The sequence below is a fragment of the Aotus nancymaae genome, unplaced genomic scaffold (genome assembly GCF_030222135.1).
Source record: "Aotus nancymaae isolate 86718 unplaced genomic scaffold, 86718_ANA_hifiasm-v0.15.2.pri h1tg000018l, whole genome shotgun sequence".
NCBI classification, from domain to species: domain Eukaryota; kingdom Metazoa; phylum Chordata; class Mammalia; order Primates; family Aotidae; genus Aotus; species Aotus nancymaae.
In genome coordinates this window covers 4,024,189-4,050,624 of record NW_026988430.1, presented here as the reverse complement: position 1 = coordinate 4,050,624, position 26,436 = coordinate 4,024,189, and the positions used below count along the sequence as shown (strand labels likewise).

Sequence of the window (26,436 nt, the reverse complement as noted above, 5' to 3'; positions counted from 1 at the left end):
TCCCATTTTTCTGGGAAACAAAGGGGGTTCCTCCTTCCGAGCTGCCCAGCACTGGTTAAGGTACAGGGTTTCTACACCAGAGACTCTCCCAGGCAGGCTATTCCTGGTGCAGTCTTCAACCTGAAACTTCCACTCTTCCCCTAGAGAGGGGCTCAGCTCAGGGCTTAGACTCTTAGTTGGGGAACAGGATAAAAGCAGCTCTGGAAATCTCATCAGGTTCTTCGAGACCGACCTCACCAGGTCTGTAACAGGGTGAATCAGAGGGTCAGGCATTCTAGGAGAGGCAAGAGCCCAGGCAAAGGCTTGGAGGCAGGGAAGTGGAGGGGGCGCTGGTTTGGCACTGGTCTCTCCAGCAGCCACCACTGTGGCCCCGTCTTCTCCACAGTGTCTCTCTCTGAAGAATGGGAATAAAGAGCCCTCCAGGCTGAAAGGCTGGGAGAAAAGAGAGGCGCTGGCCTCCCAGAAGCTCTCTGCTTCCCTCCAAGCTGTCCCTGGAAAATGCAAAGCGCCGAAGGCTCCACAACGTGTGCCCTCTCGTCACTGGTGCTGGCGGGCAGGCGTCTGGCTGTCAGAGGCACGGGGGTCCCTCCCTCACTCCGCAGTGCTCTCTGCTCCCCAGGCAAGGTTCCTCTATAAACCAGCCTCTTTCCAGTTCACTCACATGTCCACATGGCTCCATTCCCTTCCACTGGCCCTTCTCTCTTCCCGCCCTCCCCTGCCCACTGTCGGCAGGCTGGCTCGTGGAGAAGGGAAGCCGCAGCCATGCTGCGCTGCATGCTGGGACACTGGGCTTCCTCCCCTCCACCAAGCCAAGTGTTGAGAACCAGGCGCTACAGACCCCCGCACCATTCCCCTCCTCCCGCAATCCCGGCCTCAACCTGTGCCTGGAGGAGGAAACAGGCTGAAGAAGGTTCTGGGTTTGCCTATCCCAAGGGAATGCATCACAGACCAGATGTGGAACCCGCACCCTGCCCGCGGTTCCTGCTCCGAAACTGTCCCCTGCCCGACCTCCCCTTCCATCTCCTCCACCCCTCTGGACAGAGTCCAGCATCATCTCAGGGAACCGTGACCTCGCGCCACAGAGTTGTATCGTCAAGTTGATGATACACTTGATGACACAACAAAGAACTACCCAAAACATTCAGTCACGTTCACCCGACTAGTCCTGCCGGTAACTTGGCTAGGACCCATAGCTCACTTCATGCAGCTCCAAAATAAAGATTCTCTATCTGCTCTCACTGTCCAACCCACTCCCAGGCTGTGCAGATAAGACTGAATCAAAACTTGCAACCCTGCTGCTCTCATTGTGTTTCAAATAATGATAATAAATAGGCCAGGTACAGTGGCTCACACCTGTAATCCCAACACTTTGGGAGGCCAAGGACTTCCAGACCAGCCTAGCCAGCGTGGTGAAACCCTGTCTCTACTAAAAAAATACAAAAAAATAGCCAGGCGTGGTGGTGCACACCTGCAATCCCAGCTACTCAGGAGGCTGAGGCAGAAGAATCGCTTGAACCTGGGAGGCAGAGGTTGCAGTGAGCCGAGATCGTGCCACAGCACTCCAGTCTGGGAGACAGAGTGAGACTCCATCTCAAAAAATAAACAAAAATAATAATAAACAAATAAATAAAAATAAATTTTAAAAAATGTTAAAAATGCAACCTTGCAGAATTTCCAAAGCAAGAGGCATCATAGGCCAAGACACACAGCACATACCAACGACCCTTCCTCCCCCTCCTCTCCCTGAGCTTCGGGTCCCACACTGGTTACAGGGTATGCAGTCGGCCACTCTCCGCCCTCCTCCACTGGGGCTCCAATTGTCCCCCAGAGAGACCATGAGGGGTCCCGTCACCAGTAACGACCTGTGCTCCAGAGCTTGGCTGCTCCCGCACTCTCCTGCCTGGAGACCTCCAGCCTCGCACCTTCTGCTTCAGCACAAAGGAGGAAAGCAACGTGCCCCAGCCCCCAGGCCCACATCAGCACTGCTGGGAACAGCAAAAGCAGCTTCAGAGATGAGCTGAACCTGAATTTCAATGATCTGGGCTCTTCCTATTAACAGCCTCCTCCACATGGGACAATGGATTACTGGGAATTTGCAGGAGCCGTCCCTGGCATAGCGCAGAGCAGGTGTTCATCGAACGTGCCGGACTGAGAAGTGAATATATCGATATATGTATCTTTGTGCTGCTGGGTTTCACTGAATAATGAGTGGTGCCAGAAAAGAAGTCTTGGGAAGCTGGGAACTTTGGGGGCGTGTGCTTCTGATGTGCCTGAGAGATGCCATCTCCATAACCCCAACTCAGCCCCACCATCCCCTAAAAGACCCCAAGCCGCCCTTCCCCTCACTAGAGGGAGGAGGAAGGCTGAGAGGCACCAGCCTCACTAGAAGGAGGAGGAAGGCGGAGCAGTACCAGCCTCACTTGCTGGGAACTACATTTCAGGCTGACCTGCAGGAAGAGGGGATGTCTGCAAATCGCATGCTCTGTTCCTTTCCCATCTTCCAGCTAATGATTACTTAAATAAGTGCTTCGGTCCCAAGTGACGCTAACAGTTAGTCCCCAAGCTCCAACAGCCTCATTATCCAAGAACAACCACGTGGGGACTGGAACGCCAAACAGCTCTCCTCCCCATAAGCCACATGTTAAATAACATCATGGCCCCACCCCCTTTTGCCAGCTGGGGCTGATGAACGGGGTGCTGGGGCAAACAGAGAACCTCACCAGGTTGGGGGCGAGACAACAGGCTGTCCTTCCAGGGGCCGCCCCGCTGTCCTGGCTAGGGGAATCATTCAGCTGCAAATACATTCACACCAACATGGGGGTCCCACAATACTCACCCCCAAACACACATCCAAAACACTCGATGATACAACAAAGAACCACCCAAAACATTCCCAGTCACGTTCACCAACACACACATAGGAAACACTCACTCATGGCAAACATACACGCCTAGTCCTCAGCCACGTTTATGGGCCCAAAAGGCAAGGACCGTGAACAGCTGCACCACGCCCTCCCACCATAAGCAGTTATAGAGTCTCCTCTGTCACCCAGGCCAGAGTTCAAGGGCACAATCTCGGCTCGCTGCAACCTCCGCCTCCCGGGTTCAAGAAATTCTCCTGCCTCAGCCTCCCGACTAGCTGGGATTACAAGCATGCAGCACCATGCCTGGCTAGTTTTTTATATTTTTAGTAAAGATGAACTATCACCATGTTGGCCAGGCTGGTCTTGAACTCCTGACCTCAGGCGATCCACCTGCCTCAGCCTCCCAAAGTGCTGGGATGACAGGCATGAGCCACCGCACCCGGCCCTTTTGTTTTGTTTTGTTTGTTGTTTTATTTCCTTGTTTCAGTTTTGTGTTTTGTGCAGTTTCTAATTTGCCTATCCCATGGTCCCCCACTCAAAAGCACACAGATGACACAAGAGGGACACAGAGTGAAGGAGGACAAGTTAGAGGCCTCAGTCTCTTCCTTACAATCCCACTGCTTTTCTACCAGAAGAGATCAATGCCTCTGTGCATGTGTTTGAAGCGGCACTCCCACGTGGCTCCAAGAGCTGGTACCACCTTGCAGACCCTGGGCTGAAGCTGCAGCCCGGGCAAGACCGAAACAGCGGATGAGCCTGAAAAGTAGGAAACCCGGGGTCACAGCAGAAGCCCCTGCTCCACAGGAGGAAGCTGCCACGTGCCCCACTCAGGCCTGGTCTAATGAGGTCTCCAGGGCACCTCTGCAGTGAGGCTGGCCCTGGACGCAGGGCAGGGTCCCAGTTCCCAGCCACCTGACCCTCTGGGTCTACCCAGCGGGCACCGTGAGCAGCTGGTGGGCTTGTCACCCCTCCCCAGACCCCCAGCCCCAGCTACGGGCTCCCATCTGGTACTATTGGTATTGGCCACAAGGGGGCCTGGTGAGCCATTGTGGGAAGGTCTAGACCCACAGCCGGGGCAATCCAGGTTCCGTTCATCTCACAGCCAGCTATGGATGAGGTTGAGGTGGGTGACAGCAAGGCAGATCCATCTAGACAGAGCCCCAGGCCTCTTACAGTCCCAGACACCCTTCCAGGAGCCTTTCAGTGCCACACAGGGCAAGTGATATGCTGTGTCTTTGGCCACACAGCTCGTCAGAGGGAAGGGTGAGCAGGGGCCCTGGGCGTGACGGGTCTGCGCATCGTGGCCGTGCCCTCCCAGGCCTGAAGGACAGGCCATGTCTGGAGGAGGGGATGCACCAGTGATCTGGGCTCAACCTACAAGGCTGCTGGGCACATGCTCTCAGGGCCATCGCCTCCTGGAACTATCAGGCAGCATGGATGGGGAGTGCCTCTGGAAAACAGGGTACCCAGGAAAGGAGCCCGCTGCCTTCGTGGAGGGGGCGAGGCAGTCACGCGGTCTTTGCTACCAGGGACAGAACCTGGCCTTGAGCATGAAACGCCTGCCCTCAGTTGGAGCAGAGGGGGGTCTCAATCTTCCCAGGGGACAGTCCCCTCCCAACCCAGCTCAGCTCTACGGAATTCTGCATACCTCAGGCAATAGGGTCTTTGTGCCTCCACTGGCTGATCGACCTGGCCCCATGGTTCCCCTGAAACTGAACTTGTCAAGGTCACCAAGGACCTCCATGCTGCCAAATGCTACAAGAAGGTGTGCCCTCAAAAGTCCCTGGGAAGTAGCCAGGCGCAATGGCTCACGCCTGGAATCCCAGCACTTTGGGAGGCTGAGGCGGGAACATCACAAGGTCAGGAGTTTGAGACCGGTCCATACAACATGTTGAAAGCCCGTCTCTACCAAAAAGACAAAAATTAGCCGGGTGTGGTGGCACATACCTATAGTCCCAGCTACTTAGGAGGCTGAGGCAGGAGAATTGCTTGAACCTGGGAGGCGCAGGTTACAGTGAGTTGAGTTCCTGCCACTGCACTCCAGCCTGGGCAACAGAGCGGGACTTCGTCTCAAAATGGAGAAAAAAAAGAATGCATGCCCTCATCCTGACTGCTCAGCACCACCACCTCCGTCATCTGTAGTCTCTCCTCTGGGCCTTCTGGACCCTCCAGCTCTCCCGGTGTCACCTGAGCCCTCCCTGCAGGCTCCTTCGTATGACCCTGAGGTCAGGGCTCAGCGTAGCACCTCCTTTCCTCTCTGTCTACGCCATCCTCCCAAGCTGCCCACCCACTCTCATGAATTTAACACTGTCTCTATGCTGATTCTCCAAATGAACGTCCCTAACTGTGACCTCTCCTTGGAGCTCCAAATGAACATCTCCAAATGCATGTTTAATTTCTCCACATCTCATGAGGATCTCAAACTTGGCCTGTGTTCCCTGAATCTGCCCCCTCCACCAGGCATCTCCGTTTCAGAAAATGGGACTGGAACCTACCCATTGCTCAAGCCCCATCTAGGATGACTAAACCTCAAGACACCTCCTTCTCCCTCATCCGCCACATCCAATCCATCAGCCCACACTGCTGCCTCGACCCCCTCAGCACACCCTGAATGCACCATTTCTCACCATGTCCATCGCCAACACCCCCAGGTCCAAGCTCCTTCCTTCACTTTCTGCCCAGGCCCCGACAACAGTCTCCCGTCTCATCTCTCTGCGTCCACTTTTGCTGACCTGTAATCCATTCTCCACGTGGCAGCCAGACATGAATCACATCACTCTGCTGGTGAAAATCCACTCCCCCGCTCCGGGAAGGTCCCCAGGCCTGGCACGTCGGCTGGTGTGCAGCCTCCCGTTACACTACTGCAGCCGCGCAGGCCTCCTCTGCGCTCCGCAAACGTGCAGGCTCTTCCCTGCCTAGGTGCCTCTGCACTTGCTACGCCCTATGTCCAGACACACTCCTGGCCTTCACACAGCCATTCCTGCTCCGTCTCCAGGGCTCAGCTTAATGTCACCTCCTCCAGGACTCCTCCCTGGCCCCCACAGAAAGCCATTTTTCCCTGCCCTGGACACTGATATTGATGAATAGCACCCTCGAAACCCAGAACATCAAAATATCCTCTGCTAAGACACCCATCGAAAGCTCAGTCGCTGGACTGTTTTCTCACCTGCTAATCGTCTCCCTCCCTGGAAGGTAAGCTCCATGAGGACAGAAATCACATCTGCCGTTTCCACTGCTATATCCTCTGGCCCTAAGGCACACCCCAATCCACAGCAGGCACTCGATAAATATTTGCAAAGTGAATGAAGGGTGTTTGCTAGCACTCCCATGTGTAAGGTGCTTCTGGGCGGGAGAGCAAACAATACTAACTCTTCCTAGAGGCATTCAGGGAAGGCTTCCTGGGGGAGGTGGCATTCAAGCTGTGTCTCAGAGTAAGGATGAGGAGGAGGAAGGGGAAGAAGCCTAAGCAATGGAAGAGGGCAAGCATGAGGCACGTGTGGGGAAAATAATCAACCTCACCTGCTCACCTGTGTTGATGTCAAATGATCCCTACCAGGAATGACTTTACCAGGAACCATCTCACCAAGCGCCCCAGGAGATGCCCCAGGCAGACATGTGTGCACCTCCAGCCAAGAGGAGGCTGGCCTACCTTCTCTCACCCTCCTCTTAATAAATGCGGCCACCACAGAAACCTGGTTAGGCCAGTGGATTGCCAGACTCCAGCCCTGGCTCATCGCCTGTCCCGGGTGCTCATGCACACCCTCCACAGGCTCTGTCCCTACACAGACAGATAGCAATCTGGATGAGCTTCCCCAAAGGCCCCTGCCATTTTTTTTTTTTTTTTTTTTTTGAGATGGAGTCTCACTCTGTCGCCTAGGCTGGAGTGCAGTGGTGCAATCATGGCTCACCGCAGCCTCAAACATCTGGGCTCCAGGGATCCTCCCAACTCAGTCTCCCAAGTAGTTGGGACTACAGGTGTGCACCTCCATGCACAGCTAGTTTTTGTTTTTTAGAGACAAGATCTTGCTATGTTGCCCAGGCTGGTCTCGAACTCCTGGCTGCAAACAATTCTCCTTCCCTGGCTTCCCAAAGTGCTAGGATTACAGATGTGAGCCACTGAACCCAGACAGCTCCCCGCCCTGGAAGCTCCATCCAGCTGGTGAGTCCAGGCCAGCCCCAGGGTCTCTCGGGAGCTTACCCAGAGCAATCAGGGTGACAGTCTGCATGAGGCTGAGGCTGTAACGGCCTACCCCTCCCTGTCCCTCACAACAGCTGATGATCAATTCCCAGCAGAGACCATCTGGGTCTTGGTGCAGGCCCCCACGTGCATCAAGCAAGGAGAATGAGAGCTTATCGGTGGGCTGGAAGGCGCTGCCAGAGCGTTTGCCCACCAGTGATATTGAATTTTAAACATGTGTGCCTGTTTACTCGGCCTGCCGGAGCCTCGCTAACCGCCCGTAGCCAGGCAACACTATCTGACCTGGGGGACCAGGAGGGGGACTTTCCATGCCAGGCCGATCACCTGGGGAGGGTTATCTACGCGCTGCTTGTCTGAGCAGAATGCAGTGCCTCCGTCCCCTCCCGTGCCTTCCCATTCTCACCCCCAGGTGACCCCAGACCCACAGCCTGTCAACCATGGACGGTCCAGTCCGTCAGGACAAAACCCAGGGTGCCCTGGTCCCGGGAATGGAAGTAGTGGCATGATTAGAACCGGACCGAGGCAGATTGCAAGATTAGGTGTCATTATCGACGTGGGAGACAGCTTTGCTGTTTCCTTGCCGGCCGCGTGGAGAGCCAGCAGGCTGAAACGGCAACAAGAAAGATTTAGGTTAGATGGGAGGAAGCTGACGATGTGTCAGTGGAAGCAGACAATGGAAGCTTCTTTCAAGTAAAATTGGGCAACTCCAAATCAGAGCTGGGCAAAGCTTAACGTGTATCTTTTTTCTTCACCTCTCAAGGAGTGCTGACTTTTCCTCCAGGATGGGGGAACAAGCAAGCAGCTGATGGAAGGTAACAAAACCAAGGTCATGGCTCCTCTAGGCTGGTCACTTGTGTGGTGTGTCCTTTTCCCTGTGGAAATGCTTAGGGGTCTATGCCCCGCCTGCCCTTCAGATCCCATGGTCGTGGGATCAGGGCAAGGACATCTGATACCATATCATCAGTCACGGGCTCACAAAGCAGCGAAATCAGGCAGGGGAAGAACTAGTCACAGAGCCACAGAATCCCACAGAGAGAAGACCAGCCATGCGGCGGGCCAGCCAGCATTTCCTCTAGGAAGCAGGTAGAAATGCCTATTTTACAGATGAGGACCCACATCTGAACAAAACCTATGAAGGTGGGTCCTTGTGATAGGCCAAATAATGCCCCCAACACTCACACCCAAAGACGCCCTTGTCCCAGTCCCCCTGAACCTGGGAATATGTGAGGTTACACGGCAAGCGGGTGTTCAGGTTGTAGCTAGAATTAAAGCTGTCAATCAGCTGCCCCTGAGATGGGAAGAGAAGCCTGGATGATCCAGGTCCACCCAGGGTAATCCAGAGCCTGGGTAATGAGAAGGAAGCAGAAGAGGGGAATTAGAGGGACGGCGGTGGGAGAACATTTGCTCCAGTGTGGCTGGCCTTGAAAACAGGTTTGGGGCCAGAATACAGATGGCCCTCTAGGAGCTGACAAGGCAAGAGAACAGATCGTCTCCTAGAGCCTACAGAGGAAATGCAGCCCTGGCAATATCTTTTTTTTTTTTTTTTTTTTTGAGATGGAGTCTTGCTCTGTCACCCAGGCTGAAATGCAGTGGCGCCATCTCAGCTCACTGCAACCTCCCCGTCCTGGGTCCAAGCGATTCTTCTGCCTCGGCCACCCAAGTAGCTGGAATTACAGGCATGCACCACCATGCCTGACTAATTTTTGTATTTTTAGTAGAGACGGGGTTTCACCATGTTGGCCAGGCTGGTCTCAAACTCCTTACCTCAAGTGATCTGCTCAGCTTGGCCTCCCAAAGTGTTGGGATTATGGGCGTGAGCCACCTCGCCCAACCCCTGGCAATATCTTGATTTGATCCCAGTGAGACCCATTCCAGAACTACAAGATGATAGATTTGTGCTGTCTTAAGCCACTAAGGGCGCGGCCATTTGTGACAGCAGCCATAAGAAACTAACAGAAACCTCCTGACAGGTTCAAGTGCACGCTGGCTTGAGGAACTGTAACACTCTATGCTGTGCCTCTGAACTGCTGGCCTCACTCCCATCCTCAGAACTGCAAAGCTCTGTGGCATGTACTCACAGTGTGAGGTGAGCTTTATATAACTGCCTTGAAGCTCTGAGCTGCTCCTCAAGAAACCAAGTGTGCAGTCCTGACTGCCACCAGGCCCACGACCCACGCAGCGAGGAGAAAGGTGGCCAAATGGGTTGCAGAGACCGTGCCATGTGGAGAAGACATGGGCACTGCCCGTGGAGGTAGAGCTGTCCACGCTGAGTCAGGCTGGCCTGAGGGCCTGGGAGGCCTGGGCTTCCTGGTTCCTGCCTTCACAAATAACACCAACCTCAGTTACTCCCTTGCTCTGCTCTGACCAGGTTCTTTTTTTTTTTCCAGTGAAAAAGAACTTTTATTGAGACCCCCTCCAGCAAAATCTGTTCCTGGCATTAAGCTCCTTCTTCCTTTGCGATTCGGTCTTTCTTGAGTGATCCCATGAATGCCTTCTTCTCCTCCACGGTCTGGAAGCAGCATGGCCAAGCTTGGAGGTGGTGTCAGTGAACTTAAGGTCAGTCTTCTCTGGAGCCCGCCGCTGGGTCTGCACCAGCAAGGACTTGCGGAGGGTGAGCGCTCGCTGCTTGGTTCCCACCACATAGCCTTTCAGCATGACAAAGTCATTGGTCACTTCACCACAGGGACAAAGCCACCCAGAGGGTTGATGCTCTTGTCACACAGGTCACAGTCGGTGGGGGCACTGTTCTTGATCAGCTGGCCGTCCTCGACAAGGTAGCCCTGGCCGACCTTACAGATCTTCTTGTCGATCTCAGTGTGGCGATGGTGGCCTTTCTGCCCAGCGCGTGCCACAGAGAAGGCCACAAGGGCGGGATGCCATGCCCCAATACAAGCCACCTTGCGCAGGCCTCGGTGGGTCTTGCGGGGCGGCTTCTTGGTGTGCCAGGGAGGATATAGGCTCCAAGACAAAATAGGATTGGGGAGGGGACATTCCCCCCAAAGAGTATTGAAATATTTTTTTAACATCATGTTGCCCTAACAAAACATATCTGAGGACAAACTCAGCCCACCCCACCCATGTACGATCCTTGATGAAGCAAACAACTCCTCCACCAGCCCCGTCTCATTCCTGCTTTCCCTCTCCACCTCCATTGCCACTGGCCTCTCTCCTCCATCTTCCACCTTCCCTCTCTCCTTCCCTCTTCTCCCCTCCCCACCTCCTACTTCCTTTCCCCCAAATTCCTCCTCTACAGCAGATGACGACACTCGGCCATCCACCCCCCACTTCTGGCTTCCCGTTAGAGACAACCAGCCATCATATCAACATCTGACATTTCAGAAACTTCTCCATCCTGCTGCCAAATCAAATCAGCTCAGCCATGTCATTTGCCAACAAACCCTGTTCACTCCTGAGACAGGCTCTGCTTGATTCCCACATGTAACCAAGCCCCAGCTGGGAACACTCCCTCCAGGCATCTGGAGGTACAGACCCTGTTACACAGCCTGTTGTTCTGAGGACAGCAGGTCCCCTCAAAAGGAGCACTCTCAGAGTCCACAGACGGCATCATCCTTCCTCCAAAATCACCTGGCTCTCATAGTCAAAGCAGGGAGCCAAACTCTATGAGTAAAGTTAAAATTATCTTTCTAAATTAGTATCTCGGCTGGGCACAGTGGCTTACGCCTGTAATCCCAGCATTTTGGGAGGCTGAGGTGAGCAGATGACCTGAGGTCGGGAGTTAAAGGCCAGCCTGGCCAACATGGCAAAACTCCGTCTCTACTAAAAATACCAAAACTTAGCCAAGTATGGTGGTGTGTGCCTGTAATCCTAGCTGCTCAGGAGGCTGAGGCAGGACAATTGCTTGAACCCGGGAGGCGGAGGTTGCAGTGAGCTGAGATCACTGCACTCCAGACTGGGCAACAGAGCGAGACTCCGTCTCAAAAAATAAATAAATAAATAAAATAAATTAATATCTCTACCCCAAAGGTTTGGTTCTTTTTGTCACAATCTTTTTCCTCACTGTTAGAGAACTCTTAGAGAAATTAATCTCTCTTACAGAGAGGAAACATTTCTCTAAACTTCAGCAACTCCTTCTGAGCCACTTATTTTTTTTCTCCATTAGTTAATGCCATGAAAATTGAATTTACCTCTTTTTATTACAAAGGAGCACAAACAGTGTGATCTCATTTACGTTCACCTCTATGTGTGTAGGATGCCAAGATGTCTGGGTGCTTAGCAAATGGTAAGAATGGAGATTTCCGGATGGTAGAATTATTATTAGGACATTACTCATTTTTTAATTTTCTCTGTACTTTACAACTGCTTTAACTTTATAATAAGCATATATCATTTTATTTAAAATTGTTTGGGTAATTTTTATTTGCTAGTTACTTGCACACACACACAAAAAAAAAAATCTTGTAAAAATTATCTAAGAAAACAGCCAGGTGTATTGGCTCACACCTATAATTCGAGTACTTTGGGAGGCTGAGGCGGGTGGATCACCCGAGGTCAGGAGTTCAAGACCAGCCTGACCAACGTGGTGAAACCCTGTCTCTACTAAAAATACAAAAAATTAGCCAAGTGTGGTGGCAGGTGCCTGTAATCCCTGCTACCTGGGAGGCTGAGGCAGAAGAATCACTTGAACCCACAAGGCAGAGGTTGCAGTGAGCTGAGATTGCACCATTGCACCCCAGCCTGGGTGACAGAGTGAGACTCTGTCTAAAAAAAAAAAAAAAAAATTCTTTTTATTTCAACCCACCAAGTTCATAGCAATTTGTTACAGCAACCCTAGGAATCAAATCTACGCCCCAAGGCCTGAAACTCCATCTCTATACTCAGCCAAGAGCAGGGAGTCTGCCAGGGCCCAGGGGGGAATAGCCGGCAGGAGGGGCACGCACAGGAGGGACCCACTGAGGCAAAGATCCACGCAGGGAACATCCCTTCAGAAAGCAACATAGAACCACCCCACTGGCCTCAGAAGCCCCAGACACAGCAGGCTTGAGTGGCAGGTAAATGACACTCTTGGATGGTGCCAGCGGGTGGGGGTGGCGGGCAGAACACAGAATTTGGCAGCATCCCACTGCTGAGCCGGTCTCGGTGGAGAAGGGTCTATGGCAGCTGGCAGAGAAGCAGAGTGGGATTATCAATGAAACCACCCTCCGAGCGTTTGGCATGTTGACCATGATAACAACCACGAGGGTCCACTATGTGCCGATACACGACACTGGCAGGAAGCCTGGCGCTTTACGGAGTCCTCGTCCACCTGCTTCCTCCTTTAACCCTTGCAGTAACCCTATGGGGCAATCTCCATTCCATAAACGAAGAAACCGAGGTTCAAGGAAGATGACGGAAGTGCACAATGTCATATTTGGTTTCTAAATCCCAGGAAGAGGCGACAGCTCTGTCCCCAGGGATGTCACAGACCCAGGGGCTAAGTTCTGGGGTGGGGTGACTGGTCAGGCCTCCAAAGGTGGGTGGCATGCCTGAGGCTGGGGCAGCCTAGGAGCATTCCCCAGGTGACAGCCTGAATGCCAAGTGCTCTATCTGTCTTCTGAATGCCAGCGAGCAAGGTGAGCCAGAGCTGAGCCCTCACCAGCAGGCAGAAACAGGAGGGGAGCACACCAAGAACAGGGGAGAGGACAGCCTGGGAACACAAGGAGACCCCACCTCCACAAATCAAAAAAAAAAAAGGAAAGCCTAGCAGGGCATGGTGGTGCATACCTATGGTCCCAGCTGTGTGGAAGGCTGAGGTAGGAGGATTGCTTGGGCCCGGGAGGTCAAGACCGCAGTGAGCCCTGATCGTACCACTGCACATCAACCTGGGTGACAGAGAATCTGTCTCATAAAAAAAAGTAAAAAGGAGGCCAGGCATGGTGGCTCACACCTATAATCCCAGCACTTTGGGAGGCTGAGGCAGGCGGATCACCTGAGGTCAGGAGTTTGAGACCAGCCTGACCAACATGGTGATACCCCATCTCTACTAAAACTACAAAACTTAGACAGGTGTGGCAGTGTGCGCCTGTAATACCAGGTACTTGAGAGGCTGAGGCAGGAGAATCACTTGAACCCAGGAGGCGGAGGTTGCAGTGAGCTGAGATCATGCTGCTACAATCCAGACTGGGCAACAGAGCAAAACTCCATCTCAAAAAAAAAAAGAAAAAGAGTGAAAAGAAAAGGTATAGGGCTAAGAAAGGAGGGCCTGGCAACTGGTCACCTTTACCATCAGCCCAGACCCCCCAGACAATGGGCCACTCAGACAGAAAGGGCGCTGCACCCCGCCTGGCCTCCCATGGATTTCAGGCCCTGCCCCTGCTTTCCCGTATCCCTACAAGGTCAGCATCTGTCCCAGAAATACAGACTCATTTTAATATCAGTTGCAGGCAAAAGGAGTCAGGAAAGAAACTTCTGATGGAGACGAACTGCTCACAGAACACATTCTAAGGCCAACCTCAGGACTCTCCACAGCCCTGGATTACCCGTCTCGACCCAGTCTCGTCCCAGAAACCTTTATGAGGATGGTGGCTCTTTCTGCGGGTTCTTTCTGCCACCTTGGGGACCCCTGGTTTAGGTCAGATTCAGAATGGAAGAGCTGGAAGCATGACTCAGAAGGACGCTCCTTCCTCCAGGAACATCAGCTCAGATGCTGGGCTGGATCCTGGCTTGCAGCCTTTTTCCAAGACCCTCAAGGGCATCCACGCTTATCAGGTGGGGTTTTGAGTCCAATACACAAGGCTCCGGTAGGACCACTCACACAAAATGCAATTTCAATCTGTGCTCATTCCACAGACAGGCCCCTCGGCTGTGGACACCTGGCAGGGCCGAAATCAGGGAGTCCTGAGGACACACTCTGTGGACAGAAACACTGGTGTTCTTCCTCCCAGGCAGTCTCACCAAGCATTGCTATTCTCTGTACATTTCACAAACAAAGATTTTTGGAGGAATAATAATGACTAATACTTATGTAGCACCTACTACACACCTCTGTTCTAAGCGATAAAGGCATATTATGTCAATTAATCTTCACTACAACCACACAGAAGAAGTACTCTATTTTTTTTGGGATGGAGTTTCACTCTTGTTGCCCAGGCTAGAGTGCAGTGGCGCAATCTTGGCTCACCGCAACCTCCGCCTCCCGGGTTCAAGATTCTCCTACCTCAGCCTCCCGAGTAGCTGGGATTACAGACATGCGCCACCACACCCGGCTAATTTTTTTGTATTTTTAGCAGAGACGGGGTTTCTCTATGTTGGTCAGACTGGTCTCGAACTCCCAACCTCAGGTGATCCGCCTGCCTCGGCCTCCCAAAGTGCCAGGATTACAGGTGTGAGCCACCACGCCCAGCCAAGGACAGGTACTCTTATTATTCCTAATGTGGTTTGGATATGTGTCCCCACCCAAATCTCACATGGAATTGTAATTGTCGGTGCTGGAGATGGGGCCAGGTGGGAGCTGACTGGATCACAGGTGTAGATTTCTCATTAATGGCTTAGCACCATCCCCTCCCTGGTGCTGTCCTCAAGACAGTGAATGAATGCTCACGAGACCCGGTTGTCTGAACGTGTGTGGCACCCTTGCTGGCTCTCCGCTCCTGCTCCAGCCATGTGACATGCGTCCTCCCCCTTGGCCTGAGGCCACTCCAGCAGCCAAGCACATGCCAGCATCATGCTTCCTGTACAACCTACAGAACTATGAACCTGTTAAACCTCCTCTCTTTACAAATTACCCAGTCTCAGGTGCTACTTCAGAGCCATGCAAGAAGGGGCTAATACATCCCTATTCTACAAATGAGGAAATTGAGATGCAGGGAGGTTACACAGCTAAGAAGTGGGGAAGCCTTGGCTGGTCATGGAGGCTCACACCTGTAATCCCAGCACTTTGGGAGGCCAAGGTGGGTGGATCACCTGAGGTCAGGAGTTCAAGACCAGCCTGGCCAACATGATGAAACCCCATCTCTACTAAAAACACAAAAATTAGCTGGGCATGGTAGCCCAAGCTTGTAATCTCAGCTACTTGGGAGGCTAAGGCAGGAGAATCGCTTCAACGCAGAAAGCAGGGGTTGCGGTGAGCCGAGATCACACCATGGCACTCCAGCCTCAGCACAGAGCGAGACTCCATCTCAAAATAAAATAAATTAAAAAAAAAAGTGGGAAAGTCTTAACCCTGGGCAGACTTCCTCCAGAAACTGTATTCTTAGCTACAACTTTCTACTGCTTTAACTTCTTAAGAAGAGCATCAAAGGGGTCCAGGACCAGGTCAAAGGAGCTAGATGAACCTCCCCTGTGGCTGGGGCGATCACACGGCCAATCCAAAGGAAAGAAAGAATGGCTGGAGAATCAATGGAGAGGGCAAGAGGGTTCCCAGAATGAGAATTCTAGGAACCAGCCAGCTGTTACTCCCACAAAGAGAGAAGCAGCACATCTCAGCTGGCCTAGACACCTAGGCCGAAGCCGGTAGCTTGGGCTCTATCAGCAAACTTCAGGAAGCGTGGAAGGCCAGGGGCCCAAAAATACACAGGAAGAGGCAAGGGACTCTTATGAAGTAGCTACTCTGGGTTCCCTAGAGAGAAGCCCTGATTGTGTGTTTCTCAAGGGCGACAACTGCATCTAAATCATCATCGCCGTCATCGCCATCATCGCCATCATCACAGTCAATCAGTGAGCACCTGTGTGTCCTGTGCTCCACTAGCGACTTTGTAATGACCTCATGACTGTTCACACCCACTCCCCCAGGTGGCCACTGTCCCTATTATACAAGGGAAGACACTGGAGGTCAGGGAGATTAAGTGACCTGTTCAAATGATTCATGCAAAGCAGCCCGCCGTGGTGGTGAAGACAGCAAGGACCTCAGAGCCACACAAACCCCAGCCCGAATCCTGGCTCTGCCACTCACCACCTACCAGACCTTCAGCAAATAACTCGACCTCTTGTGACAATTTCAATCAGAGATGCCAGAAGTAATTCATCTCAAACGACAACTCCAAATGACTGCCAGCGGCTGCCTGCAGTGCTGTGTTGGATGGGATTCTGAGGCCACGTCTAAGCTCCTGGGAAAGAGTGCCACGATCAGTTACTAATAACTGCCATGGGAGCAGAACGGTGGACCGATGGCAATGAATGTCACGTATTTTCCAACCCTGATGCCGAGAAACACCACGCTTGAGAGACACTGTATACAAATACATGTGTGCACTACATCCCCGGCAGATTTTTGACTAAGGCACCAAAGCAAATCAAAGGGGAAGGGAAAGCCTTTTCAACATATAGTACTGGAACAACAGAATATCCATATGGGAATAAATGAGCCTAGAGCCCAACATCACGCCATACATAGTTAAATTGAATCAAGATTATCTTAGACCTAGAGCTAAAACAATAAAGCTTCTAAAAGAACATGTGGAAGAAAATCCTTGTGAGCTGGAGCAATCAAAGACTTCTTAGGACACACAAAGCTATAGACATAAAAGGAAAAAAGTCCATAATTAGACTTCATCAGAATTAAAACTTCTGCTCATTAAAGACACTGTTAAGAAAAGAAATGGGCCACGGGCGGTGGCTCACGCCTGAAATCCCAGCACTTTGGAAGGCCGAGGTGGGCGGATCGATTGAACTCAGGAGTTCAAGAGTAGCCTGGGCAACATGGTGAAACCCTGTCTCTCTCTACAAAAAATGCAAAAGTTAGTCGGGCATGGTGGCACAAGCCTGTAGTCCCAGCTACTTGAGAGGCTGAAGTGGTAGGATGGCTAGAGCCCAGGAGGTCGAGGCTGCAGTGAGCCATGTTTGCACCACTGCACTCCAACCTGGGTAACAAAGTGAAACCCTGTATCCAAAAAAAAAAAAAAGGAAAAGAAAAGAAAAAAGAAAACGCCGGGCGCAGTGCCTCATGCCTGTAATCCCAGCACTTTAGGAGGCCAAGGTGGGCGGATCACCAGAGGTTGGGAGCTCAAGATCAGCCTGACCAACATGGAGAAACCCCGTCTCTAGTAAAAACACAAAAAATTAGCCAAGCATGGTGGCGCATGCCTGTAATCCCAGCTACTCGGGAGGCTGAGGCAGGAGAATTACATGAACCCATGAGGCGGAAATTGTGGTGAGCCGAGATCACACCATTGCACTCCAGCCTGGGCAACAAGAGCGAAACTCCACCTCAAAAAGAAAATAAATGGTCCAGAAATGGTGGCTCAAGCCTGTAATCCCAACAATTTGGGAGCTCAGGCAGTAGGTTCACTTGAGGTCATAAGTTTGATAACAGCCTGGGCAACACAGTGAGACCCCATCTCTGTTTTTAAAAAGAAGAAATGAGCTTAACTAGACTATGTAAAGAATGCCTACAAGAAGACAATCCAATTTTAAAGGGGGAAGGAAGGGAAAAAAGAACTATAATAGTCAATAAGCCTATGAAAAATATTCAACATTATTCATTAATCATGAGAAAATGTGGATTGAAACCACAATGAGATACCGTTCAAGTGGCTGAAATTTTAAAAACCAAGAATGGCAAATGTTGGTGAGGAGGTGGAGCAGCCAGAACTCAAATGACATTGCTGCTGAGGATGTAAAATGGCCTGACCACTTGGCAAACAGTGTAGCAGTTTCAAATAAATATAAACATTCACCAGCCCGGCATGGTGGCTCACGCCTGTAATCCTACCACTTTGGGAGGCTGAGGAGGGCAGATCCCTCGAGGCTGGGAGTCTGGCCAAAATGGGGAAACTCCATTTCTACTAAAAATACAAAAAACTTAGCCAGGAGTGGTAGCGGACACCTGTAATCCCAGCTACCGGGGAAGCTGAGGCAGGAGAATCACTTGAACCTGGGAGGCAGAGGTTGCAGTGAGCTGAGATCACCCCATTACACTCTGGCCTGGGTGACAGAGTGAGATCCACCTTAAAAAAAAAAAAAAAAAAAAAACTTGGCAATTGCAGTGGCTCATGCCTACAATCCCAGCACTTTGGTAGGCCAAGTTGGGCAAATCATGAGGTCAGGAGTTCAAGACCAACCTGCCAACATGGAGAAACACCATCTCTACTAAGAATACAAAACTTAGCCGGGCATGGTGGTGCGTGCCTGTAATCCCAGCTACTCAGGAATCTGAGGCAGGACAATTGCTTGAACCTGGGAAACAGAGGTTGCAGTGAGCCGAGGTTGTACCACTGCACTCCAGCCTGGGCAACAAGACTCCATCTCAAAAAAAAAAAAAAATTAAGTTCTAGAGTAGACAAAACTCCTTTTCAAAAAAAATCAGAACACTGGTTGCTCCTCAAGGGGGCAATTATGATTGACTGGGTAAGGTGTGGGAACCTTCTGGGGTGGTAGAAATGTCCTGTGTCTTGATCAGGGTATGGGCCACGTGGGTGCATCCATTAGTCAAAGCATACAATGCAATTAAGACTTAGGCATTTCCGTGTCTGAATTTTTTTAAAAATCCAGTTACACCCAGAGTAATTTTCAAGAAGCATAAGCTAGTTGGCCTTAAAACATGAACAGAATCGGGGAGAATATGCAGGTGCTCAGGTGTGCACAGGTGAGGAGGGAGACTCGCGCAGGTAGGTGCACATGCAGACATCCTCACGTTCTTTTTACTTTTTCTTTTTTTGAAATAGGGTTTTTCTCTGTCACCCAGGCTTGAGTGCAGTGGCGCCATCATAACTCACTGCCAGCTCAATCTCCTGGGCTCAACTAATCTTCCCACCTTGGCCTCCTGAGTAGCTGGGACTATAGGCATGAGCCACCAGGCCCAGCTGATTTTTTAATTCTTTGTAGAAATGGGTCTCACTGTGCTGCCCAGGCTGGTCTCAAACTCCTGGCCTCAAGGGATTCTCCTGCCTCAGCCTCCCAAAATGCTGGGATTTCAGGCATGTAGCACCACGCCCAGGCAACATCTCCATGTTCTTAAAGCCTCCTAGTTAGCGTCCTCAGCCTCAGTAGCCAAATAAGCTGTTCCTCATGCCTGCCTTAAATCAGATGTGACCTTCCCTTGGCTCCTCAATGCAATCAAGAGGACAATGGGCAGAGGCTCCTGAGGAGACGTCGCTGCGTCCCAGCCATGTCTGGAGCGGCAAGAGAAACACAGTCTATGTGGAGACCAGAGAAGACCCTCTCAGGACCACAGAGCATCAGCAAGGGCCTCCTCCAGCAGCAGGAATGCAGGGAGTAAATGTCTGTCTCTCCTATCACCGTACAGGGCTTCCTTGCAGAGGGAAAAGCCAAAGCTCCTTGCTGATGTCCTTCAGCCCTTCCTGCCCCAGCCCAGAAAGGCTCCTGTCAACCCTCCCACAAATGCCTCCTCCCTTCATCCATCCAAAGCTGGTGGATGTATGGGGAGTGACACTGTCACTCAACCTTGATCGGGGGATAGTCTCCCCGCACAGCCTGACAGAAGACAGGAGGCAGGACCCAGGAGCAAACAAAAGAGATGAAATCAGGCCTGGGGAAGGGCTACAAGCTGGAGCAGAAGCCCCCCAACCCAACCCCAACCCCAGGGAGAGAGGTGGGCAATCCAGGAGCCTAAAAGGGAGGCCAGGAGGGGACCCAGCCAGCTCTGCCCAGAGGGATGGAGAGGAAGCAAGGAGAAGGCTCCTCTCATCTCCATTCTCTTCCCTGGCATAGGAAGCTTGCACACCTGCCTTGTCTACCATGGAGGGCAATGGAGGCATTCATTGGCCGTAGAGAGCAATGAGCTGAGGAGCAAGGGAGGAACAAGACTCTCCGCTCGTCCCTGAAATGGGCACTCCCAGCCTCCATTATCCTCTTCTGGAAAGGGGAAGGTCTGAGAGGGGCTGCACTCAGACTTTCACAAAGAAGGGTGGAGAAGGCGGAGCAAGGGCCACCTCACAGCTGCCCGAGCCAGCTCAGGCCCAGGGCGGCTCCAGGGACAAGGTCAGGTCAAGTCCCGGCACAGTGAACTTCAACGAAATGCCCTGTGTACCTACCGTGAGCATCAAGAGAATCAGGAGGAACAACCGCTTTACTTTGCGGAGCCTGGAAAGGTTACTGTCTATGGTCCCAGGGGATCAGCACAACCCCTATGCTCACTGCCATTAGGGCCCCTTCCGGCTGCCCCCCACCTCCCCACACAGCGTTTCCCCCCTTCTCCTCCCCACTGAGAAGCCACGTTTCACATCTGAGCCTCGTCACATGCTAAGCCATATGGTTTCTCCTGCTCAGTTAGAGCCCCCTGGAGACAGCAGGCTCTTTGAGGGTGGAGACTGCAGCCTCAAGGTGACCCCAGGGGACCCAGTACAATTCTGGGCCCACAGTCTGCCATCCCTAAATGCCTGCTGATCCATTTGGGCATGAAAACCAGCTTTCTAAAAACATGTGGGCCCGGAAACCATCCACAGCATTCCTACAGAGACAGCCGCAAGCCCCTCTCCCAGCGCACCCGGCACCAGCCAGTTTGAGCTCTGGCTGGGAACTGGGCTCTCATTCAGCCCATCTGGTCAGCATCTCTTTGGTTGCTTTTTATCAACTTCATATTAGCAAAAAAAAAACCTTGAAAAACAAGCAGCAAAGAGGTGGGGGAGGGTGCATAGAGGTCCAGTTGCAGCAGGCATGCCAATGAGGGTCGGGATCCCGGGGGAGCACGGGGGAGACGCTGAGGCTGGAGGCCAGCTACTGCTCCAGCCAGCCCTTCCCAGTGGGAGAGCTACAAGAGGAGGGGCCATCTCTGGCCCACGAGCATGAGATGAGCCAGGCACTTGACCAAAACTAGTTTGGGTCTTAGAATTTAACTTATTATGAGCACAGCATGGTGGCCGATGCCTGTAATCCCAGCACTTTGGGAGGCCGAGGCAGGTGGATCACCTGAGGTCAGGAGTTCGAGACCAGCCTGACCAACATGGTGAAATCCCATCTCTACTAAAAGTACAAAAATTAGCTGGGCGTGGTAGTGCGTGCTTACAGGTAATCCCAGCTGCTTGCGAGGCTGAGGCAGGAGAACTGATTGAGCCAGCGAGGCGGAGGTTGCAGTGAGCCAAGATCGCACCACTGTACTCCAGCCTGGGTGACAAAATGAGATTCTGTCTCCAAAAATAAAGATAAAAAAATTTAACTTATGCTGTTGACTAGAGGAGGAACAGAGCTATCTTCAGTGGAGCCCTGGGAGAGTCATTTTCTACCTCAGGGCTTCTGGTTTACCTAGAAAGGAAATTGATCCATCCCTAACCTTCTATGACTCCCAAGCTAATCAACCAAAGGGGTACCCCTGCCACACCCTCCCTGAGCCTGCACTGCCAAGAGAACCAGGTGAGGCCTGCTCCCACTGCCTGAAGCTTAAAGAACACAGAACTGATTCACGAACCCACAGGGCCAGGGACCCTCAGAGAGGCCAGCCTCCACCCAGGGCGTCTCTGGCCTCAGTGTGCTAGAATAACCTGGGAGGTGTCAACCAAGCAGGTCACCCTAGGACAGGGACATGGCAGGCGGAGCCCAGGTCTGCTGGGATGTAAGACCCAGTCAAAACCAGAGGAGTGGAGAATCTGAACCCGAACAAGCTCCTCTGACCGAGAGGTCCCTTACAGTCAGCAACCATAAACAAGCCTCGTCCCTACCCTAAGCCAGGGCCTGGGGACCCAAAGAATAGGACACAGTCACTGTGCTCAAGGAACTCAAGGTAGGGAAAGTTATTTGATTCCTGTCATCACTTTTGTGACAGGACACTCCTGTGGGGAGCAGGTTGTTGTAAGGGGAGGATTGTGGTTTTAAATCCTTTATGGGCGGTTAGCTGTCGCACAAAGGGAAAAATGTCCTAGCCATAGACAGACTCCTAACTGCGGCCACAGCCTGTCTGAGCCACAGAATGAACCCAAATGACAGATACAAAGAGAGCCCTAGGTCCAGGCACACCACACGCACTGACCCCCAACACCAACCACAGAAGAACCCCCACCCAGTCTGAGTCCCCAGGACAATCCCTGACCTCTTCCTCTGCTCCCAGCTCTGACCCTGCATTTGGGGTCTGGGCAGTAAAGTCACAGGCTGGGAAATTCCTGTGCTGAGCTCAAAGAGGAGGACAGAGCCCGGGGAGGAGGAGCCAGAACATCTGCTGACTGTAGGCAGCTGAGTTTTCCCTGAGGCTGCCTGAGGCCCCTCCCAACAGCCATGATAGGATGAATGCAGCCGGGGCACGCACCCAGCGGATGCTCATACATCGTTTTTTGAAAGAATATGTTAAAAATAATCCCTGCTGTGGTCCAGATTCCTGAGCACCCCTGCCTCGCTCCCCCCTTTCCACATGTCCTGGCACTCAAGTCTCCCCACCTCATGAGTACCGTCTCTACCGTCTGACTCTCACCGTCTCTACCCTCTGACTCTCACTATCTCCACTCACTCCTTAACACGCGGCTGTCTGCTGTCCACCCCAGCCCTTCCCAGGACTGGTCTGAGTTACATCCCCAGCAACCACCAGGCCATGGAGCCCAGTGATCACTGTGTAGTCTGCGCTGTACCTGGCCTGCTGCCCGTCCCACCGCCCTGAAAGTCTCCTCCCTCCACGTCTTGGCTCCGCCTCCTCCGCAGAGACCCCAGCTCCAGCCTTTACCTGGGGGGTTCGTTCGAGGTGCCACCCCGGGAACCTCTCTTCTCGCTCCATCCTCTCCCTGGAGAGCTCACTCATCCCAACGCTTCAATTCCCTTCTCCAGGAGAAAGGCTCCCAGATTTTTACGTCCAGCCCAGAATCTTCGTCTGACCCTCAGGCATGTCCAGCTCAGTGCTTAGAACTGACCCCTCGACAAGACACGGTGGCTTACGCCTGTAATCCTAGCACTTTGGGAGGTCAAGGCAGGAGGACGGCTTGAACCCAAGAGTCTGAGACCAGCCCGGGCAACACAGCAAGACCTCATCTCTACAGAAAATGTTTTAATTAGCTGGGCTTAGTGGCATGTGCCTACATTCCCAGCTAATTGGGAGGCTAAGATGGGAGAATCCCTTGAGCCCAGGAGTTGGAGGTTGCAGTGACCTAGGAATGAGCCACTATACTCCAGCTTGAGTGACAGACCATGACCCTGTCCCTAAAAACATATTTTTTTTATTTAAAAAAAGAAGAACTGAGTCCTCAGCCTCCCTCCTGCACCACCCCTCATCTCAGAGAATGGCTGTACCATATTATCTGGTGGCCTCAAACCTGGGAGACATTCTCACCGCTTCCTTCTCCCCAAATCCTCATATCTCAACAATTTACCACTTGCACAATCTGAGCTCCAACCACTTCCAAACAACCTCCCGCCCAGCTCTCCGAGTCAGGCTTCCATCCTCTCCCCCGGATCCTGCAGCGGCCTCAGCTCATCACCTCTAAACTCTGTTCCCTGCCATGCATTTGCCATATGACAGCCAGGTGATTTTTCCAAAAGTCTCATCTGAATCTTCTGGCTAATTAATGACTCCAGTGCTCTTAACCAGGAATAAACTCTAAAACCTTCAGCAAAATGTCCAAGTATCTGCTGGATCTGGTCCCTGCCCACATGGAGAGGTCCCAGCCTCTCCAACTCTAACTCTGGCTTCAGCAGCCATTCTGCTCTCCTTCCGGTTCCTTCTCTCTCTCGGCTGCCTGAGGGAAGGTGCAGAGGCCCACAGCAGTGCTTCTCAGGCTGTCGTGTGTATACCAGTCACCGAAAATGACAGTACAATGCTGACTCTGATTCAGAGATCTGGGGGGGAACCTGAGACTCTGCAATTCTAAAGAGCTCACAAATGATGCAGGTGTTGCTGGTCCCTTGGCCTCACTTTGAATAGCAAGAATCTAGAACACTCTCCTCCACTCAGACTCCACCTTAGCCTAACTAGCACCTACCTGATTTCCAGGACTCAGCTTAAATATCATTTCCTAAAAATAGCCCTACCTGCAGCTAGGCCTGGTGGCTCATGCCTGTAATCCCAGCACTTCGGGAAGCCGAGGCGGGCGGATCACTTGAGGTCAGGAGTTCAACACCAGCCTGGCCAACATGCTGAAACCCAGCCTCTACTAAAAATACAAAAACTAGTCAGGCATGATGGGGGGTGCCTGTAATCCCAGCTACTTGGGAGGCTGAGACGGGAGAATCACTCAAACCCAGGACACAGAGGTTGCAGTGAGCCAAGATTGCACCACTACACTCTAGCCTGGCCGGCTGAGTGAGATTTCATCTCAAAAAAAAAAAAAAAAAAGGACCCTACCTGTCCCTCTCTGAGACTAGGTTAGAGTCCCTCTACCTCCTAACCTTACATTCCTCCTGAGCTACGCTGTGCTTCTCCTTTAGAATATTCACAACGTTTTGAAACCCTGTCTCTACTAAAAATACAAAATACTAGCTGGGCGTGGTAGCAGGTGCCTGTAATCCCAGCTACTTGGGAGGCTGAGGCAGGAGAATCGCTTGAACCCAGGAAGTGAAGGTTGCAGTGAGCCAAGATTGTGCCATTGCACTCCAGTCTGAGCAACAGAGCAAGACTCCGTCTCAAAAAAAAAAATAAATAAAAGAAAAAAGAACATTCATGACGTTTAACTGTCTACCCCTCATTCCTGACATTGCTTTTCAATGTTTGGCTCCCTAGCTAGACTACAAGCTCACCACAATGTCTTGTTTACTACAAGGTCCCCAGAACCCAGCACTGGGCCTGGCAGACGTGGGGTGGTGGAAAGCTCTGGGTCTGGCCTGCCCAGCATCCATGTCCCCTTCTTCTCATGGTAACACTTCAATTTTCCTTTAGGAGCTATCCCTTCCCAATTCCCAGTTCTTATGGTTTAGGTTGGTGGTCATGAGACCCAGGTCTGGCCAATCAGAGCCTTTCATCTCTCTGACCATGGTGATTGGTTCAGGGACAAACATGTGACCTAAGCCAGCCAATGAGCTTCTTCTCTAGGACTTTGTTAGAACTACTGGGGGAAAAAATACTTTTCTTTGCACTAGGGTTACTTCGCAGGACAGATGCTACTACCATCCTGCTGCCACAAAGACAGAGCTTGACAAAGAATGAAACCAACACAGAAGAGAGAAGGAAAGAGACCGATTTCACAGACGCAGTCATGCCTGCTGTCTATGCTTGCAGTTACAATTCCCTTTTAAGCCAAAGTGAGTTATGATTCAGTCACTTACAACCAGGAGTCCTAACTAATATAAAATTCAAATAAATACTGGGTGTTGAATGAATTAAATTAGTGCATGAGTGAGTAAAGTCTGCCAAGAGAATTCAGGGACTCCTCCTAGCAGACTGTCAGAGTTCTCACTGCAAACCCCTGCCATCCGTGAGGACAGAGACAAGCATTCCACAGCCACTTTTGTAGACCAAGGGGACACTCGGAACGGTGACTGGCTTCTTAGCATTATCCTGTGCAAATGAGCCAGCCCAGCACAACCTGAGCTGGGTGCTGGGGAAGGCACTAAGCTAGTGAAGGTGGTCTGGCTTCCACTGCCCCTGTCCTTGGTCAGCCCTGCACCCTGTCCTGCCCCCTGCCCACCACTGACCTCTTAACCCACCCAGGGCAGGCTCTGGCTACCCCTCTACACATAGGCTCCTCAGTGCATACCGCATGGCTCTGTGCATGACAAGCATCGGATATGGGACAACAACAGGAAGATGGGTAGGTTTTATCTGCTTCCTATGAGGTGTCATCTTGAAAAATATTAGGTTCAGGGAAGAGGAGGGGTGATGCAGAGCAGTGAAGTGATGCCTGATTATCTCCCTGTGAGCCACTCAGAGCACAGCCCCAGGACAGAGAGAGGAGCTGGCCTAGATGTCCCCCTCAGATGACTCAGGAGGCAGGTGACTTGCTCAGTGCGAGTCCTCACTCACCCTACAAAGTGTGAAGAGGAAGGGAGGGAGGGAGAAGAGCATGCATGCCCGCCTTTGCAGGAATACTGGCTGAGCCAAAAGTCTTCCCCGAGGACCAGCTCAGGCCTGTGTGGCCATCCTGCCCGGGCATCGGACTGAAAATGACAGGGGAAGGTCAAGGGAGCAGAAGGGCACTGCTCCCCCGGCTCCCGTTCAGGAGTGAGAAGGTCCTGGGCCTAGTGGCCTGGACTGTGGTTTCCCCAGGAAAAAGGCTTACGAAGGAAGTGCTGATAGGAAAATAACTGCCGCCCAGACCCGAACCTCCAGCCAACCCTTCCACGGGACCCGGCGTGAACAGGGCCAGCTCAGAAGGGCCAGCCAGAGGCTAGCAGACCAGCAGGCAAGTGCCCTTCAAGTCCCAGAAGGGCCACCGCCCAGCCCTGGACAGTCCTTCTGGGCAGCTGCCTTCTGTCCCCCAATTTTCACCTGGCTGAGCCCCTCGTTCCCAAACTCCACTAAGAGTTCTGCCAACCCTATTTCAGTCCCAGTCAATGTCCTCACCGTCCCTCGACGCAGACACCCAAGTCTCTTGTCACACTTCCTCCTGCACTGGAGCTTAACTGGACACCTCCTCC

General features: G+C 52.2%; 1 protein-coding gene and 1 pseudogene across 14 annotated transcripts in view; both read right to left on the bottom strand.

The window, feature by feature from the left end:
• Positions 1-26,436, bottom strand: part of RAP1GAP2 (RAP1 GTPase activating protein 2) — a 257,076-nt gene that overhangs the window by 101,716 nt on the left and 128,924 nt on the right. The gene's annotated exons all lie outside the window — the stretch shown is intronic.
• LOC105717116 (large ribosomal subunit protein uL3-like) lies at positions 9,194-10,162 on the bottom strand (annotated as a pseudogene).